We start from the raw sequence: 16,848 nt of genomic DNA on the forward strand, positions 1-16,848 counted from the left end.
AACCCGTCCGCTGCCGCACGCCCTGCAGAGGGCAAATGCAGGAACTGCTGGCGCTGCAGAAGCGGGACTGGGCGGGTGTGAAGCACACTTTGACCTTTGGAACTGGGCACTGCAGCCTCAATATCCGACTTGCGGCCAGAAAGCACCTGTATATTTCCTAGTGAAATATAATGGAAGGGCAACCAGCGTCTCCACCTGTGCAATCTTCACTCCTCTGAGCCTCAGATGTTTCATATGTAAGGTGGGCTGCATTCAAAATATGAGTACTGAATTTCTGCTTTGAGCCAAACACTAAGTTGAGCCCTTGGGATACAGTGGTGAGTAAAACAGCACAATTCTGAGTTGGTCCCAGCATCGTCCTCTACGCCCAAAAGGTTGAGGTTTCCATTCTGGTGGGGGCGCATACCTAGGTTGCGGGTTCATCCTCCTTAGGCGGGAACTAGAGGCAACGTGTGGATGTTTCTCAGATCGATGTCTCTCTCCTTCCCTCTCTTTCTCAAATCAATAAAAACATATCCTCGGGTGAGGGAAAAAACACGCACAAACAGCGACTCCTGCGCTAGAAGAAAAGAGGGTCGCCACTAGTTATCAATGCAGAAGGCACGCCGGAGTTACTTGGGTAGCTTCTCTAAAAGATACCTTTACCAGACTCGATCTGAGGAGAGGAGTCAGGACATCTGCATTTCTTAGAGTTCTGTAGATTAATCAGATGCACACACTGTGCATTGGAAACCCTGATAGGACGTGTGCCCCACCAAGGAACTGACCACTGGACAAATGACTAGACGCCCACTCTGCCCTGGACATAGGGCTTCAAAATGTGTCAGTGGGCCAGACCTTAATCTAGGAAGAGGTGGGCTAGGAAAATAGTCATGGTTCTCATACACATGAACATATGAATGAACTTGGCGTCAAGGCACCATTGGTTCTCAACCTTGGCTGCACCCTAGAACTACTGGAGAGCTTTTAAAAATACCTTTGCACGGGCCCCACCACCGAAGAATATAATTCAGTCGTCTGGGGTGGAACCTACAGTGGTATTTTGTAAAAGTTCCCCTGTTTTTAATGAACACCCAAAGATGACAACTACTCCTGTCTTACTCTTTCTACTATCCTCTCTGTTTCAAGGGAGAGTGGGGTGTTATGGTGTGGGGGAAGTGGTGGTTCAGTAAGGGAGGAGGCGGTCACCATGACTGAGCATTGGATTTAAAGTCAATGAACTTGGATTTGAATTCTAGCTCTGCCACCTGCTAGCTCTTTGGTCTGAAATTTCAAGTTCCACATTTGTGAAAATTGGTGTCAAATTTGGCGGCTTTAAAAATCTCAGTTTTGGAGCCCCAAAGTTGAATTGTTATCACCTGGCCAAATTCAAGGTATAAGTACAGCTACACTCCTCTGGAAGCTTTATGGGAAAATCTGTTCCTTTCCTTTTCCAGCTTCTGGTGGCTACTGGTAATCCTTAGGCTGTGGCCACTTTACTCTAATTTCTGCCTCCTTCTCTTCTCTGTCAAATCTTTTCTCTTATAAGGATACATGTACATTAAGGGTCCAACATAATCCAGAATAATCACCCCATCTCCAGGTCCTCGGTTTAATTACACCTACAAAGTTCTTTTGCTAGCTAAGGTAATATTCACAGGTTCCAGAGATTAGGAACTAAATATCTTTCAGAGGGCCATAATTGAGCCTATCACAATACAGCTAATAATGAATCCCCTGACCATCTGACAGGGTTATAGTTAGGAACAAGTAAGGTAAGTAAGTGAAAGCACCTGAAAATGTTATGCAAATGTAAGCTATAATCATCATTGCCACTTTCCATGACTCACCTATTAAACACCCCCCCCCCCCCCCCCCACCCCCGCCTGCCATTCCCCCAGTGACATGTACTGTAACCCTGGCAACCCTAGCAGCTTCCCATAGGTTGGCCCAGAACATTTCCTCTGAGGCAGAGCCAGGGCTACCCTAAGTTTATACAGGCCCTTGTGAGAATTAGAAAGGGAAGTGACTCTATCCTCAGGACACTTCTTTCTGTAGAAAATTAACAACATATATTCTACCATCTCTCAAAACCTTGTAAGGGATATTGAGCAAATAAGTAAATACATTAAAAATAGTGGGAACTAGATTTCTCTATATCAAGGAAGGAGTTAAAATATGAAAAAAGAGAAAGTTAGAATTTTCTCTTAATTAGAATTAAGTATTGATATAAACTCATGGTTTTCAATATGTAGTGATAGATATAGAAATAATTTTTTAAGGAAGGGTGGTGTCAGAGAAGGACACTGAAAATCTTTTTCCCAGAGACTGTCAATGAGTGCCCCTCCTCCCACAGTCTTAGTGAAAACCACATGGGGAGCCTGGACTTCTGCCCCAACCCAGAAGTAATGAGGCACTTCTCCTCTTCCCCACTGGGGTAGTGTCAGAAGAGGCCTAATGGAGAGGCCTAATAGTCAATACTTTCACTATTGTACAGTGATAACAAAACCACCCACTGTGGTGTCAGTGAGAATGGGAACTACCACCCCTAACCTGCATTAACCACCTTGGGGGTTAATGAAGGCCAAGAGGAGAAACTGGACTTCCACCTCTACCTGACTGTACCTAAGCAGCACTTCCCCCTTTTTCTTGTTAAAGCAGTGTAAAAAAAAAAAAAAAAAAAAAATCAGGCTAAAACAGATTCTCACAACATAATACAAAAATTTCCAGGTTTCATTTTAAAAATATTCATCATACCAAGAACCAGAATCTCAAAGTGAATAAAAAAGAAAATCTATACCTGCCAACACAGAGGCCATACAGATGTTAGATTATCTGCCAAAGACTTCAATGCTAAATAAGATAAATATGTTTCAATGAGCAATTATGAACATGCTTGAAACAGATAGAAAAATTGAAAGCCTCAGCAATAAAAAAATAGAAATTTTAGGACTGAAAAATATATAATAACTGAAATAAGAAAGCTCAATGATGGGCTAAATAACAGAATGGAAACAGAGCAAAGAATCCATGAACTGGAAGATAGAAGAATAGAAATAAAGATAGAGAGGAAATAAACTGAAAAGTAAAATAAACTTAGAAATCTATGGAACTATAACAAAAAGATTCAATATTCATGTCATCAGAATCCCAGAAGAAGAGAAGAACGAAGACAAGGCTGAAAGAGTTCTCAAAGAAATAATGGCTGAAAACTTTCCATACTTGACAAAAGACATAAACTTATATATCAAGAAGTTGGGCAAACTACAAGCAGGTCAAAGAAATTCACAGAAGACACACACCGCGACCTTCGCGGCGAGGTTCAGGATCTGAAGGAGGGGCTGACTCACAAATGAAAATACTATACAAGAAATATCAATTTAGAAGGCATTGGGGGCCAGGTGGAGTCTCTTTCTTGAAGAGACACACCGAGACCTAGCCTTAGCCGCTTTTTATTCAGTTTTAAATACACATCTTGCCCTTAGTAAAGCACGGCAAACAGATAGCCAGACAGACCGTCTCAAAGGTCAGTAAAGATCAGTAAGGTCCAGTAAACATTTACTTGGAGGCTATCAGGTCAGGAAATTGCTTCGAGCCACCACTATCTCAACGCGAACAATCAGTGCCTAGTGTCAGCCCTGCTGACGCACAAGGTCCATTGGCCTCCCGTGTTCCTTGGTGCACGCTCATAACAGTATTGGCAAGCGGTGGCTTCCTGCAGACACATAACTAAATTTCTGAAAACCAAGACAAATAAAAAATCTTGACAACAATCAGAGAACAATGACTTTTACCTGTAGGGGCTAAAACATTCAAATGACCTAAATTTTCTCATCAGTGATCTTTTAGGCCAGAAGAAAATAGCACAATAAATTTCAAGTCCTGATTAGAAAAGGACTGGCAACCCAGAATCTTAAATGTAGTGAAAATATTCTTCAAGAATAAGGAGAAATCAAGACATTTTCAAATGAATGAAAACTAAGAGAATTGGTCATCAGAGAACTTAATACCTAAAAGAAGGTCTCTAAACATAAGGGAAAAGATCAAAGAAGAAACCTTGGAACATCAGGAAGGAAAGAAGACCATGGCAAGCAAAACTATGGGTAAATACAATGTGTACCTTTGTGTACTGTTGGTGGGAATGCAGATTGATGCAGCCTCTACAGCATGGAGATTCCTCAAAAAAATTAAAATTAGAATTGCCTTATGGCCCACCAATTCCACTTTTAGATAAAAGAAACTCAATGCCACGCCTCTCGTTGTCTCTTTTCCTGCCTCCACTAGAGCAAAGCTGCAGTCCCGTGACAGCTGAGGATGCCTGGAGCTGAGGGTCACTCTGGGCAGCAGTGGGAGCTGGAGCCCGTGGTATCACTGGCTGGTCGAGAAAGAGTTGGAAAATGAGGGATGCGCCACACTGGGTGGCAGCAACCCCAAGAAGTGTTCCTACTTGCAGCTCAATAAAGAGACAAGCACTATATACCTGTAGTTAGTACCTGCACCCCTGAGAGAGAAGAACCAAGCAGGAATTTGCCTAGCTTGCAGTCTTGAATGTCATGGAAATCATAAACTGTTTGAGCTATTCACAAAAATAAATTTTCCTTGTGATTGTGGAAACAGCAAGTTTAAAAATTTGGAATGCAAATTATTTCCTGACAAAGCAAAGATAAATTCTGGCAATAAGTATAATGACAACTTTTTTGGATTGTACTGCATTTTGTAAGAGACCTTATCCTGAAGATGAAATTCCAGATGAGATGATCCAGTATGTAGTCTATGAAGACTGGTTCCATGGAAGTGCCATTCCCCCTGAGAGTAGGTTATTTCTAAGAAATGGTTTGCCAGGCTTGTGTGGAACGCTGCTCTTTCTCATGGGCTTATGCTGCACAATTGGCAGTAACCAAAGTATCTGCTGAGGATGGTGGGTTAGTGCTGAATGTCGATGGAACAGGTGATCAGGAAGTTATCAAACCTGAAAATGAAGATCATCAAGATATTACGTTCAAAGAGGATGTTCCATAACATACAAAGGATGCTGTGAAGGAAGTTAAAGCAGAGCAGACTAATAAACCATGGACCAGCTCCACTTCTGAAGCTAACCTCCAGACAGTGTTTGAGAATCAATGTCTCAACACAGAATCACAGTATGGCTGCAGGCTTCAGGAGGTTAAAACTAAGTGTTTTAATTAACCAAAGAACTTATATGTACATATGCATAGCCCATGGACACAGGCAATAGTGAGGGGAAGGCCTGGGGTGGGGTAGGACCCAGGTGGAGGGGAGCAAAGAGAGGGGGTAGGGAGAGGAACATCTGTAATAACCTCAACAATAAAAATAAAAAAAAACAACTGTAACGTTAGACAAATGTGCATGGAAGTAAGGCACATTATTATTGTACTTTAAAAGTTGTATATAATAAGACATATTTTATTTTTACTATATATTTTTACTGAATGATCTATTCCCCATCCCAAGGCAAGCATGAATAAAATTAGGTTAAATGTGGAAAAAAAACCCCATGTTTTATAAAGAGAGACACTGCCACCTATTGGCCTTTAAATTGGCATAGCAAGTTATGTTCCTGCAAAGGCGTATGAAAATGTATGGAGATCTAGATGTCCTATTCCTGACAGATGAATATGATACAGTTCTGGCTTATGAAAACAAGGGCAAGGTTGACCAAGCAGCTGACAAGGCAAATCCTTTAATGGATACCCTTAACAGCATTAACAGAGTTCAACAAGTGGAACTTATTTGTGAATATAATGCCTTAAGACTAAACTTAAGGACTATCTCAAGAGATTTGCTGATGAAGGCATGGTTGTAAAGAGAAAGGATATCCCACAGTTTTTTGAAGAATTTCAGTAAAAAAAGAGAAGAGTGGATGGTATGCAGTATTATTGCAGCCAGAGTGGAGTATGGAGCTTTCTCATACAAGCCACCACTTAGACAAGTATCCATTGATTCCTGGATGAGATGAATGAGAACTACAGAAAGTCAAGGCCTCAAAGAAATGGTCCATCCAGTGTTTTTCTGCATCACACCTAATTACAGATCCTCCTGAAGAGTGATGTATGGAGCTGGAAGGTCTTACAGTCACAGGAGATGCATGTGTGGCCTGGACTGGCCTTCTAGAAAAATGGTAAACAGGCTAGGTTGGAAAGCTCAGGGTATCTTAGAGGATGTTTGCAATCCCCAGCTTGGGAACTCTTCCAAGTCAAGATTTCTGCACCCTCTTTACAAGGTTACACAAGTAGTGGACCTTTGTGTCCTGAAAGTTTATAACCTCTCAAATGTTTTATTTAACTACCAGAAAGTTACTTACTTCTTATGACAGGTCAGGACCAGGTCTCAGAGGTGACACAATACTGTGCAACACAATAATACAAATCATCCAGTGCTCAAGGGCTAGTTTAATGAAAGGTACTCTTCCTTCTTTTATATTAACCAGAAAATCTCTCTTTTTAAAAACCTTTCGTTCACAACTAGTTTTCTTATTGACTGTATTGGACTATCTCTTCTTGTAGAGACTGATTGTGGCCAACATGTGGCAGTTAATGCATGTTTCATGCAAAAGTATTAGTTGCTTTGAAGAAATTCTGTCATTGTATGTCCATTTTTGTAGAATTGTTACTGGACTTATAATTACATACTAAACTCCAACCAGGCTCCTGTAAAATTAAATAAAACCAATTCAAAATAGTGGGGAAATAACCCAAAATAGTAATTTGAAAGGATATACGCATCTCTATGTTTATTGCAGCATTGTTTACAATAGCCAAGATATGGAAGCAACCCACATCACTAGACCAGTATATAAAAAAGAAGTGGTACAGATATACAATGGAATATTACTCAGCCATAAAAATGAAATCTTACCAATGGATGAACCTAGAGGATATTATGCTAAGTGAAATAAGTCAGAGGAAGACAAATACCATATGCTCTCACTTAAATATGAAATCTAAAGGGTAAAATAAATGAACAAACAAAATAGAAACAGTCTCATAGATATAGAAATCAGACTGATGGTTGCCAGAGGGAAGGAGGCTGGTTCTTTCACAAAGGTGAAAGAATTAAAAAGTACAAATTAGTAGTCACAAAATCATGTTTAGTTATTAAACAGAGCTGCCTGTTATAAATAACTCCACTCTTATTGTCTTTACTGCTCTTTGTCCTTCTCCTAGGCCACCAATTTTCAGCCTTTTTTCATTTCATGGCCCACAAACTAATTACTATAATTCTGTGGCACACCAAAAAATAAAGTTTTTGCCAATCTGACCCCCAAAAAGGTATAATTTTGACTCATTCACACCAAACGACAATTGTTGTGTTTGACAATCTAAGGGAAAAGAGGTCAATGCCCCTGACTAAATAGGTCTTGCATGTTTTAAAATTCTTGCAGCACATCAATGTACAGTGGCACACTGGTTGAAATCGCTGTCCTAGGCAATGTTAAAAGCAAGTTAATTTGGGGATTTACATGGAACATAGTAGAGAAACCCAAGAAGCAAGATGACTGGTAAAACCAGATATGTGAGTTAGTAATTAAGAGAATACAATGTCAAAAATTCTCTCTCTCTCTCTCTCTCTCACACACACACACACACACACACACACACACACACACTCTAAAGGGTAGAGGTCACAGCAAGAAGGGTTAAGGTCTTTCCTCCACCCCCCACGCTGATATAATGAGGGCATGGCATTAGGAGGAGGCTTAAACTAGAACAGTGTACAGTGATGTGTTAGGAGAAGGGTTTCCTTGTGAGCTGAATGTGTTTGCCACAAATACATACATTTGAAACCAGCTCAGCTATCCAGAATGGCTCTTTTTCATATTCTTTGACTATAGGAAAATGAAATCTTCCAGGAGATCTCCTTCCATGTTGATCTTTGTCTTCTGTTAAATTATACCAGGAGTCTAAAGAGGAAATAGTAATTTTTTTAAGATTCAGGAAATGGGAGGGTGGGGTGTGTGTGGCAACGCTAACACATTTTTTCTATTATCTAGCAATATAACCATCGAGCAGTCAAATAACCACTTTATGCTTCAGATTCTTTTTTAAATATATATTTTTATTGTTGACAGTGTTACAAATGTCCCCGATTTCTCCCTTTTGCAACCCTCCATCCAGCCCCTACCCCACTCCAGGTCTTCATCACACTATTGTCTGTGTCCATGGGCTATGCATATAAGTATACAAATTCTTTGGTTAACCTCTTCCCCTTCCCGGTCCCCCTTGTCTCTGAGATCACTCAGTCTCTTCCATGCTTCTATGCCTCTGAACCTTTTTGTTGGTCAGTTTATTTTGTTCCTTAGATTCCACAAGTAAGTAAGATCATGTGATATTTGTCTTTTTCTGACTGTCTTATTTTGCTTAGCATAATATTTTCCAGGTCCCTCCATGCTGTCTTAAAGGATAAGTGGCCCTTCTTTTTGACAGCTGCATAGTATTCCATACTGTAAATGTCTTACAGCTTTTTTGTCCACTCATCTACTGATGGGAACTTGAGCTGTTTCCAAATTTTAGCTATTGTAAACAATGCTGCTTTGAACGTAGAGGTGCATATATTCTTTCTGATTGGTGTTTTGGTATTCTTAGGATATATTCCTACAAGTGGGATCACTGGGTCAAATGGCAGTTCCATTTTTAATTAAAATACTGGTATATGTTTATATTTTAATTGATTTCAGAAATGAAGGGAGAGGGGGAGAGAGATAGAAACATCAATGATGAGAGAGAATCATTGACTGGCTGCCTCCTGCACACCCCCAGCTGGGGATCGAGCCCATAACCTGGGCATGTGACCTTGACCGGAATTGAACCCCAGAACCTTCAGTCTACAGGCTGATGCTCTATACACTGAGCCAAACCCGCTAGGGCTATTTTTAATTTTTTGAGGAAACTCCACACTGTTTTCCATAGTAGCTGCACAAGTCTGCATTCCCACCAGCAGTGTAGTAGGGTTCCCTTTTCTCCACATCCTCACTAGCACTTGTTGTTTGCTGACTTTTTTATGGTAGCCATCTGTCAGGTGTGAGGTGATAACTCACTGTAGTTTTAATTTGCATCTCTCTGATGATCAGTAACATTGCACATTTTTTTCCTATGTTTATGGGCCACTAGTGTGTCCTTTTTGGAGAAGTGTCTATTCAGATCCTTTGACCATTTTTTAATTGGATTGTTTGTCTTCCTTTTGTTAAATTGTATAAGTTCTTTATATATTTTGGAAATTAACCCTTTATGAGTAGTATCATTGGTAAATAAGTTCTTCCTACAGCAGGTTCCCTTTTCATTTTGATGATGGTTTCTTTCGCTGTGCAGAAACTTTTTAGTTTGATGTAGTCCCATTTGTTTATTTTTTCTTTTGTTTCTCTTGCTCTAGGAGATGTATCGGCAAACATATTGCTATGAGAGATGTCTGAGATTTTGCTGCCTATGTTTTCTGCTAAGATTTTTATGGCTTCACTACTTACATTTAAGTCTTTTATCCATTTTGAGTTTATTCTTGTGTGTGGTGTTAATTGGTGGTCTAGTTTCATTTTTTTGCATGTGGCTGTCCAATTTTCCCAACATCATTTGTTGAAGAGACAGTCTTTATTCCATTATATATTCTTGCCTCCTTTGTCAAATAGTAATTGACCATAATGGCATGGGTCAATTTCTGTTCAGATTCTAATCTGTAATATGAGAGACCTCTGGGGTCTCTTTCTATGCTAAAGTGCTATCAATTTATAAACCCCCATAATTATTTCCTATTCCCTCAACAATCAGCACAGGATAAACTACAATTGTATCCTCAAATCCAAGGTTTTCCAAACTCCTCTCATTTGTTTCTGTAACAAATTCAGAAAAGTTACACCAGAATATTACGTTATAACTGACCATTTCTTTCCTGACCAGCCTATCCTGTGATCTGGCAGAGAGAACAATGTCGCCTTTCTAGGAGAATGGCATGGGGAGAATGTCTGGGGAGAATGGCATATCTAAGTGAAGTAGTTGCATACAGAAAGTGAGTTCTCTTTCCTATGCAAACATGACATTGCCTAATGAAAATAGAGCATATTGCCCATCCTCTGGTGGTGGTGCTAGTCTCTATACCTTGAGGCCCTTATTCTTGAGGTATACATTTGAAAGATTGCCAGCCAGTTTTAAGTATACAATCTGTGGCTAGGAAGCAGAGCTAAACTAGATATTCATTCATTCATTCATTCATTCATTCATTCTATTGAATGCCCACCAAAGCAAACAGTGCAATATAGTGGTAAATACATGGGCTACCAAGCCGAACAACTTGGGCAGCAATCTCCACTCTACCACATGAAATCCATGTGACATTGGGCAAATTACTTAACTTCTCTGTGCTTCATTGGCAAACTGAGGGTAATTGGTAAATAACTTACTTCAAAGTGTTGTGAGAATCAAATGAGTTCCTAAATATGTAGCATTTAGAACAGTGCCTGGAACATACCTCTCAAAATGCATTCCTTATCATTGTTGTCATTATTCTTATTTGCTAGGTACTAAGTTTCCAAATAAATAAGCCACTTAGGAATTACATGATTATGCTTAGAATATAAAACAAAAAGTGCAAATATTTTTGCCTTTGTCATCACCCAAGACCTTTAACAGTCAATTACATATTTTGGACACTCAGTAAGTGTTCACTAAATGATTTAATGAATTAATGAATGAAATTAATCTAAAACTAGTCAGCAAGTTAACCAGACACATGGATAATTTCCAGATTGTTGATTTGAATGTATCAATTTTTGGTTTAAAAATATTACGTTGAAACTAATTGGTAAAGAAAACTTTTTGTTTTTATTTCTTGTCTTTTTATTAACTGAGCAAGAATTTTATAAAGTTTATTTTGATAAATATCAGAACATTTCATCATGCCATTACAAAACCTTGGATGTATGCATTATAACCAAAGTATGTTTGATCCAAGTATTATGAAAATTTTCAAAAAAGGGTTTTCAGCCCAGCTGATGTGGCTCAGCGGTTGAGGTCACTGGTTTAATTCCTGGTCTGGCACATGCCCAGTAGGGGTGTGCAAGAAGCAGCCAACCGCTCTCTTATCAATGTTTCTTTCTCTAAAAATATTAATAAAAACATTTTTTAAAAAAAGAAATGGTTTACAGCCATCTTTTTTTAAAAAAATATATTGTCGAGTAACACTCCCTCCACGTTCTGCGTGGAGTAGGGTTCGGTATCTGAAAGAGGAGCTGCACAACAAATGAGAGAAAAAGACACGAGATAATTTTTCAATATTGGGGGACCAGGCGGGCAAGTCCCGAAGGACTTCCTCCAATGCTCAGGCCGCTCCAAGCTTTTATTTGATCTTGGGTAGCCCTAGGGTAAGGAGGTTTGTCTGGGGTAGCCCTAGGGGAAGGATGATTGAATGACACATGGATTAGCTCATTGGTAGACAATTTCCAGAAATAGGCAGAATATCTGATCAACAATAATCAACAAGGATCTACACAAGTATCTAAGGAATTAAGGGAACTAAGGTGGGGATGCTTCAGCTATTATTACCTAAATTAACTGGGTGGTTCCTAGATTAACTGGGTGGTGCAGTTCTGACCTTTGCTAGGACTTCAAAGGTTACTAGCTTTTGGGGGTCTCTGTCTAAACTCAGCTAGTGAAGACAATGAATGGACTCCGGCAATATATTTTATTGATTTTTTACAGAGAGGAAGGGAGAGAGATAGAGAGTTAGAAACATCGATGAGAGAGAAACATCGATCAGCTGCCTCCTGCACATCTCCTACTGGAGATGTGCCCGCAACCCAGGTACATGCCCTTGACTGGAATCGAACCTGGGACCTTTCAGTCCGCAGGCCAATGCTCTATCCACTGAGCCAAACCGGTTTTGGCTACAGCCATCTTAAATATTGCTCAGGAATTGTATATAGAATGTATGCATCAAATGAAAGAGAAGTATCATTTCTATAACAGATCTAGAGGATAACATATGCCTGAATTAATTGGGCATCTTCTATCTTTTTATTTCTATCTTTTTTTTTTTTGGAGCTGTAGCTTACTTGATAAATGAATTAATTTGTTTCCTGAACAATGAAAATAAATCCATTCAAACTTTAAATTTGATTTAATTATTTTAGACTAATGTGTATAAATCTAACCCTTTTTATTATTTTTAGAGAGAGAGGAAGAAAGAGGGAGAGAGAAACATCAATGTGATAGTGAAATGTTAATCAGCTGCCTCCTGCATGCCTCCTACCAGGAATCGAGCCTGCAACCTGGACATATGCCCTGACTGGGAATCAAATGGCAACCTTTTGGTATACTGGATGATGTCCAACCAACTGAGCCACACTGGCCAGGGCGAAATCTTACCCTTTTCAATAATAAACTATAAAGGTGCATTTTGTTATAAATATTAATTATACATATTATAAGTTCACCAAAAGGAAATAAAAAGGCAAACAACTCAACAACAACCACAAAAGGGCAAAATGAGGTTTATTTAACCGTCAAAAATGGATATCAAAACTATCCTAAATCCTAACTCTATGTAAGCGTTTAAATTCTTCCTTTGTTTAGAAAGGCTCATCTAAAATAGTTCCATAGGACAGTTCCAGCTGGGTTTATGATTTGAAATCTATCTTGTTAATGTGAAAAAATGGCTTCCCTTTGGCTTATGGGCCATGGTGACTGGCTGTTGCACTCTTTGGCCCATAGCACCCTAAGAGAAAGATAAAAAAGTGATGTATCCTTCAATATCCATTCTATCTTCTATGAATAGTAACTGTCAGCTGGTGTGAGCTGTAACTCCTTTGCCCAATGTCCACTCTATCTTCTATGAATAGTAACTATCAGCTGGTGTGAGCTGTAACTCCTTTGCCCAGGTCATGATAAGCACTAAGAATTCCAAACGAGATAAGGTTATAATCCTTAAAAGAATCTAGGTTACATATATAAAGCAGGTTACACCAGCAATTCTCAAACTTTTTATCTCAGGATGTTTTTACTAGTACACCCTTAAAGTTGTCGAGGACCCCCAAAAGCTTTGGTTTATGTGGTTATATCTATCAATATACCATCTTAATTTTCATTTAACCTAAGAAAATTTAGATTTAGCTACTTACTTTAAAAATAACATAAGCCCTGGCTGGTGTGGTTGGTTGAGCATCATCTTGTGCAGTAAAAAGTCTCTGGTTTGATTCCTGGTCAGGGCACATGCCCAGGTTGCAGGTTCAGTCCCCAGGCAGGGCGTGTACAAGAGGCAACCGATCAATGTTTCTCTCTTTTTCTCTCTCTCTCCCTTCCTCTCTCTCTAAAATCAATAAAAACATATAAAAGTAATAATAACATATTACATGTTAGCATAAATATACTTTTTCACTAAAACAAAACAAAAAACATTAGTGAGATGAGTGGCATTGTTTTACATTTTTGAAAATCTGTTTAATGTCTGGCTTAATAGAAGACAGCAAGATTGTCATATCTGTCTCCACATTGAATCTGTTGGAATATGTGTTTTGGTTGAAGTATATGAGGAAAATATGTGCGGATACATACTCAGGAAAGAAGGGAGTGTTTTATTGGCCTTTTCAGATAATCTATATATGTAAAAGGCTAAGCAACCGTCCAACCGTCCAACCGACCAATAGGTATGATGCGCACTGACCACCAGGGGGCAGATGCTCAACGCAGGAGCTGCCAAGCTGCAGTGACTTGGCAGCAGTGGTTCTTGGGTGATGCATCCCAGAACCAGAGAGGAGGGAGCCCAATTCCTCATGGGGCCCTGCGATTCCACCTTCGGCCATGAGTGGAATATTTCTTCTAATTAATTTCCTTTCAATGTGCACAAATCAGTGCACTAGGCCACTAGTTATAGATATTTGTCTTTGATACTGTACCAAAACTCAACCAGTGGTAGTTTCTTAAAGATTTGCTGCAGCCTGGCCAGTGTGGCTAGTGGTTGAGCATCAACCTATGAACTAGGAGGTAATGATTCAATTCCTGGTCAGGGCGCATGCCCAGGTTGGTGGCTCAATCCTCAGTAGGGGTTGTGCAGGAGACAGCTGATTGATGATTCTCATTATTGATGTTTCTATCTCTCTCTCCCTCTTCCTTCCTCTCTGAAATCAATAAAAATATATTTTCTAAAAAAGATTTGCTGCAATGTTGAATCTGAAACAATATCAATGAACTTTTCATCCTGTTACTTTGAAATCCATTGGTCTACTGTGAATGTTGAATGAGTCTTTACCCAGGAATAATTTTGTACTAGCATGTGTTGATCATTTGAAAAAAAAAGTACCGGTTCTCTGAGTTATGTAGCAATTCTAAATGTTGACATAATTATTATAAAACACTTTTACAATGACATTTGTTAATATCACCGCTTATTTCATAAGAAAAACCGTTGAGTACTGGGAAGCTGTCCAGCTCAGGGTGCTGCCATAAGTTTTCCATAATTCTCACTTCCAATTAAAAGCTTGAATTGTATCATTTTAGCAATAAATAGTGTAAATTGTTTACCTTGAAAAGACAAGCTTGCTTTGTTTCTTTTTTGAGACAATGTTTATCAAATACCCAAGTCAGAAAACCATAACTTGTCTATCAGTCATTTGAAGTAAAAAAATGGTGACTCATGAAAAAAAGCAGCTAGTTCAGCTCACAACTCAATCACACAGTTGTTTTCCTCAAGACAACCAACCTCGTTCAACTGCACCACAAAATACTTTATGAACACATCCCATTTCGCCACACAGAATATTAAAAAGAGGTACTTATGGGTTGAGTTTTATGAAATTAATAATTTATACTGATTCATCAAGAACATTCTTAAATAAAGTTGGCTTGGGCTTGTGTGTGTGTGTGTGTGTGTGTGTGTGTGTGTGTGTGTGTGTTGGTGAATAATGATTATCATTATGGTTTGGTGCCACAGCCTTGATTCTTGCTAAGTTCTAGCAGTTTACCCACCATTGCTTTTTTTTAAAATAAATTTTATTGATTTTTTTTTTATAGAGAGGAAGGGAGAGGAATAGAGAGTTAGAAACATCGATGAGAGAGAAACATTGATCAGCTACCCCCTGCACACCTCCTACTGGGGATGTGCTCGCAACCAAGGTACATGCCCTTGACCGGAATCAAACCTGGGACCCTTCAGTCTGCAAGCTGACGCTCTATCCACTGAGCCAAACCAGTTAGGGCCCCACCATTGCTTTTGATCCTAAGTGCTGATATCAACACAAAGGTTAAAAGAAAAATCTTTGTATTATGAAAATTGTCTTGGCATCACAGATCCTCTGAAAGGGTCTTGTGACCCCCAAGGGCCTTTTGATCAAATTTGAGAACCACTAGATTGAAATCTGCAGAAAGAAAGAAACTTAGTCAAGACATAAGTGATAATGTCCCTCACTAACCCCCCTGCCGGCCTGGTCACCCCACGCAGCCTGCTTTTCAGTCATTTGGTTCTCCCTCACTAACTGTCTGGCCTGGAGAGCAGCTACTCTAATGTTGCCAGTTCGGATCAACTAGACTTGTTAAGGATCTGGGCATTCTGAGGAAATCGAAAACACTAATTCTAAAGAATAATGTGATCCTTAACACATTAGTTAACCATCTCATTCCTGTTCTAGACATGCCTTGTTTTTCCTTAAAACACTCTAATAATAGTAATAATATAAAGACTTAAGTGTGAAACCCGAAACTATAAAACTCCTAGAAGAAAACATAGGCAGTAAACTCTCCTACATTGCTTTTAGTAATATCTTTTTGGATATGTCCCCTAAAGGCAAATCAAACAAAAGAAAAAAATAAACAAATGGTACTATATCAAACTAAAACGTTTTTGTACAGCAAAGGAAACCATCAACAAATTGATAAGACAATCTACTGAATGGAGGAAGATACTGGCCAATGATACATCTGATAAAGGTTATATCAAAATATATAAGGAACTTACACAGCTTAACAACAAAATGACAAACAATCTGATTAAACAAGGGGCAGAAGTCCTGAATAGACATTTCTCCAAAGAGAACATATATGAATGGCAAATAAATATATGAAAAGATGCTCAACATCACTAATCATCAGAGAAATGCAAAGTAACACCACAATGAAATATCACCTTACACCTGTCAGTATGGCTATCATTAAAAAAATCAACAAACAAAAAGTGTTGGTGAAGATGTGAAGAGAATCCTCATACATTATTGGTGGGATTGCAAATTGGTACAGCCACTATAGAAGTTTTTCCAAAAATTAAAAATAGGCCCTGGCCGGTTTGGCTCAGTGGATAGAGCGTTGGCCTGCAGACTCAAGGGTCCCAGGTTCGATTCCAGTCTAGGGCATGTACCTTGGTTGCGGGCACATCCCCAGTGGGGAGTGTGCAGGAAGCGGCTGATTGATGTTTCTCTCTCATCGATGTTTCTAACTCTCTATCCCTCTCTCTTCCTCTCTGTAAAAAATCAATAAAATATATTTTTTTTAAAAAATTAAAAATAGAACTGCCAAATGACCCAGCAATCCCATTTCTGGGCATTCTGAGGAAATCGAAAACACTAATTCTAAAGAATATATGCATCCCTATGTTCATTGCAGCCTTACTTAAAATAGCTAAGATATGGAAGTATTCGAAATGTCCATCCTATCTAATAATAGAGAAACATGGTAATTAACCGTACCTCCGACACGCTTCCCATTGGCTAATCAGCGAGATATGCAAATTAATCGCCAGCCAAGATGGCGGCTAATTTGCATATGTCGATGCCAAGCGATGGAGCAAAGCCCATTGGCCCTGGGTAGGAGCAACCATCTGTGCCACCGCCACCGGGCTCCGCCCCCGGGAGCTGAGCCGGGCGGGGGGAGCAGAGAGGAAAGC

At 39.3% G+C, this 16,848-nt stretch overlaps 2 pseudogenes; one reads left to right on the forward strand and one right to left on the reverse strand.

Moving 5' to 3' along the window:
• Positions 1–4,293: 4,293 nt before the first annotated feature.
• Positions 4,294–5,925, forward strand: LOC102256054 (annotated as a pseudogene).
• Positions 5,926–15,257: 9,332 nt separating this feature from the next.
• The window catches only part of LOC106725256, a 7,950-nt pseudogene continuing 6,359 nt past the window's right edge, over positions 15,258–16,848 (reverse strand).

The sequence above is a fragment of the Myotis brandtii genome, unplaced genomic scaffold (assembly GCF_000412655.1).
Source record: "Myotis brandtii unplaced genomic scaffold, ASM41265v1 scaffold15, whole genome shotgun sequence".
Taxonomy (NCBI): Eukaryota; Metazoa; Chordata; class Mammalia; order Chiroptera; family Vespertilionidae; genus Myotis; species Myotis brandtii.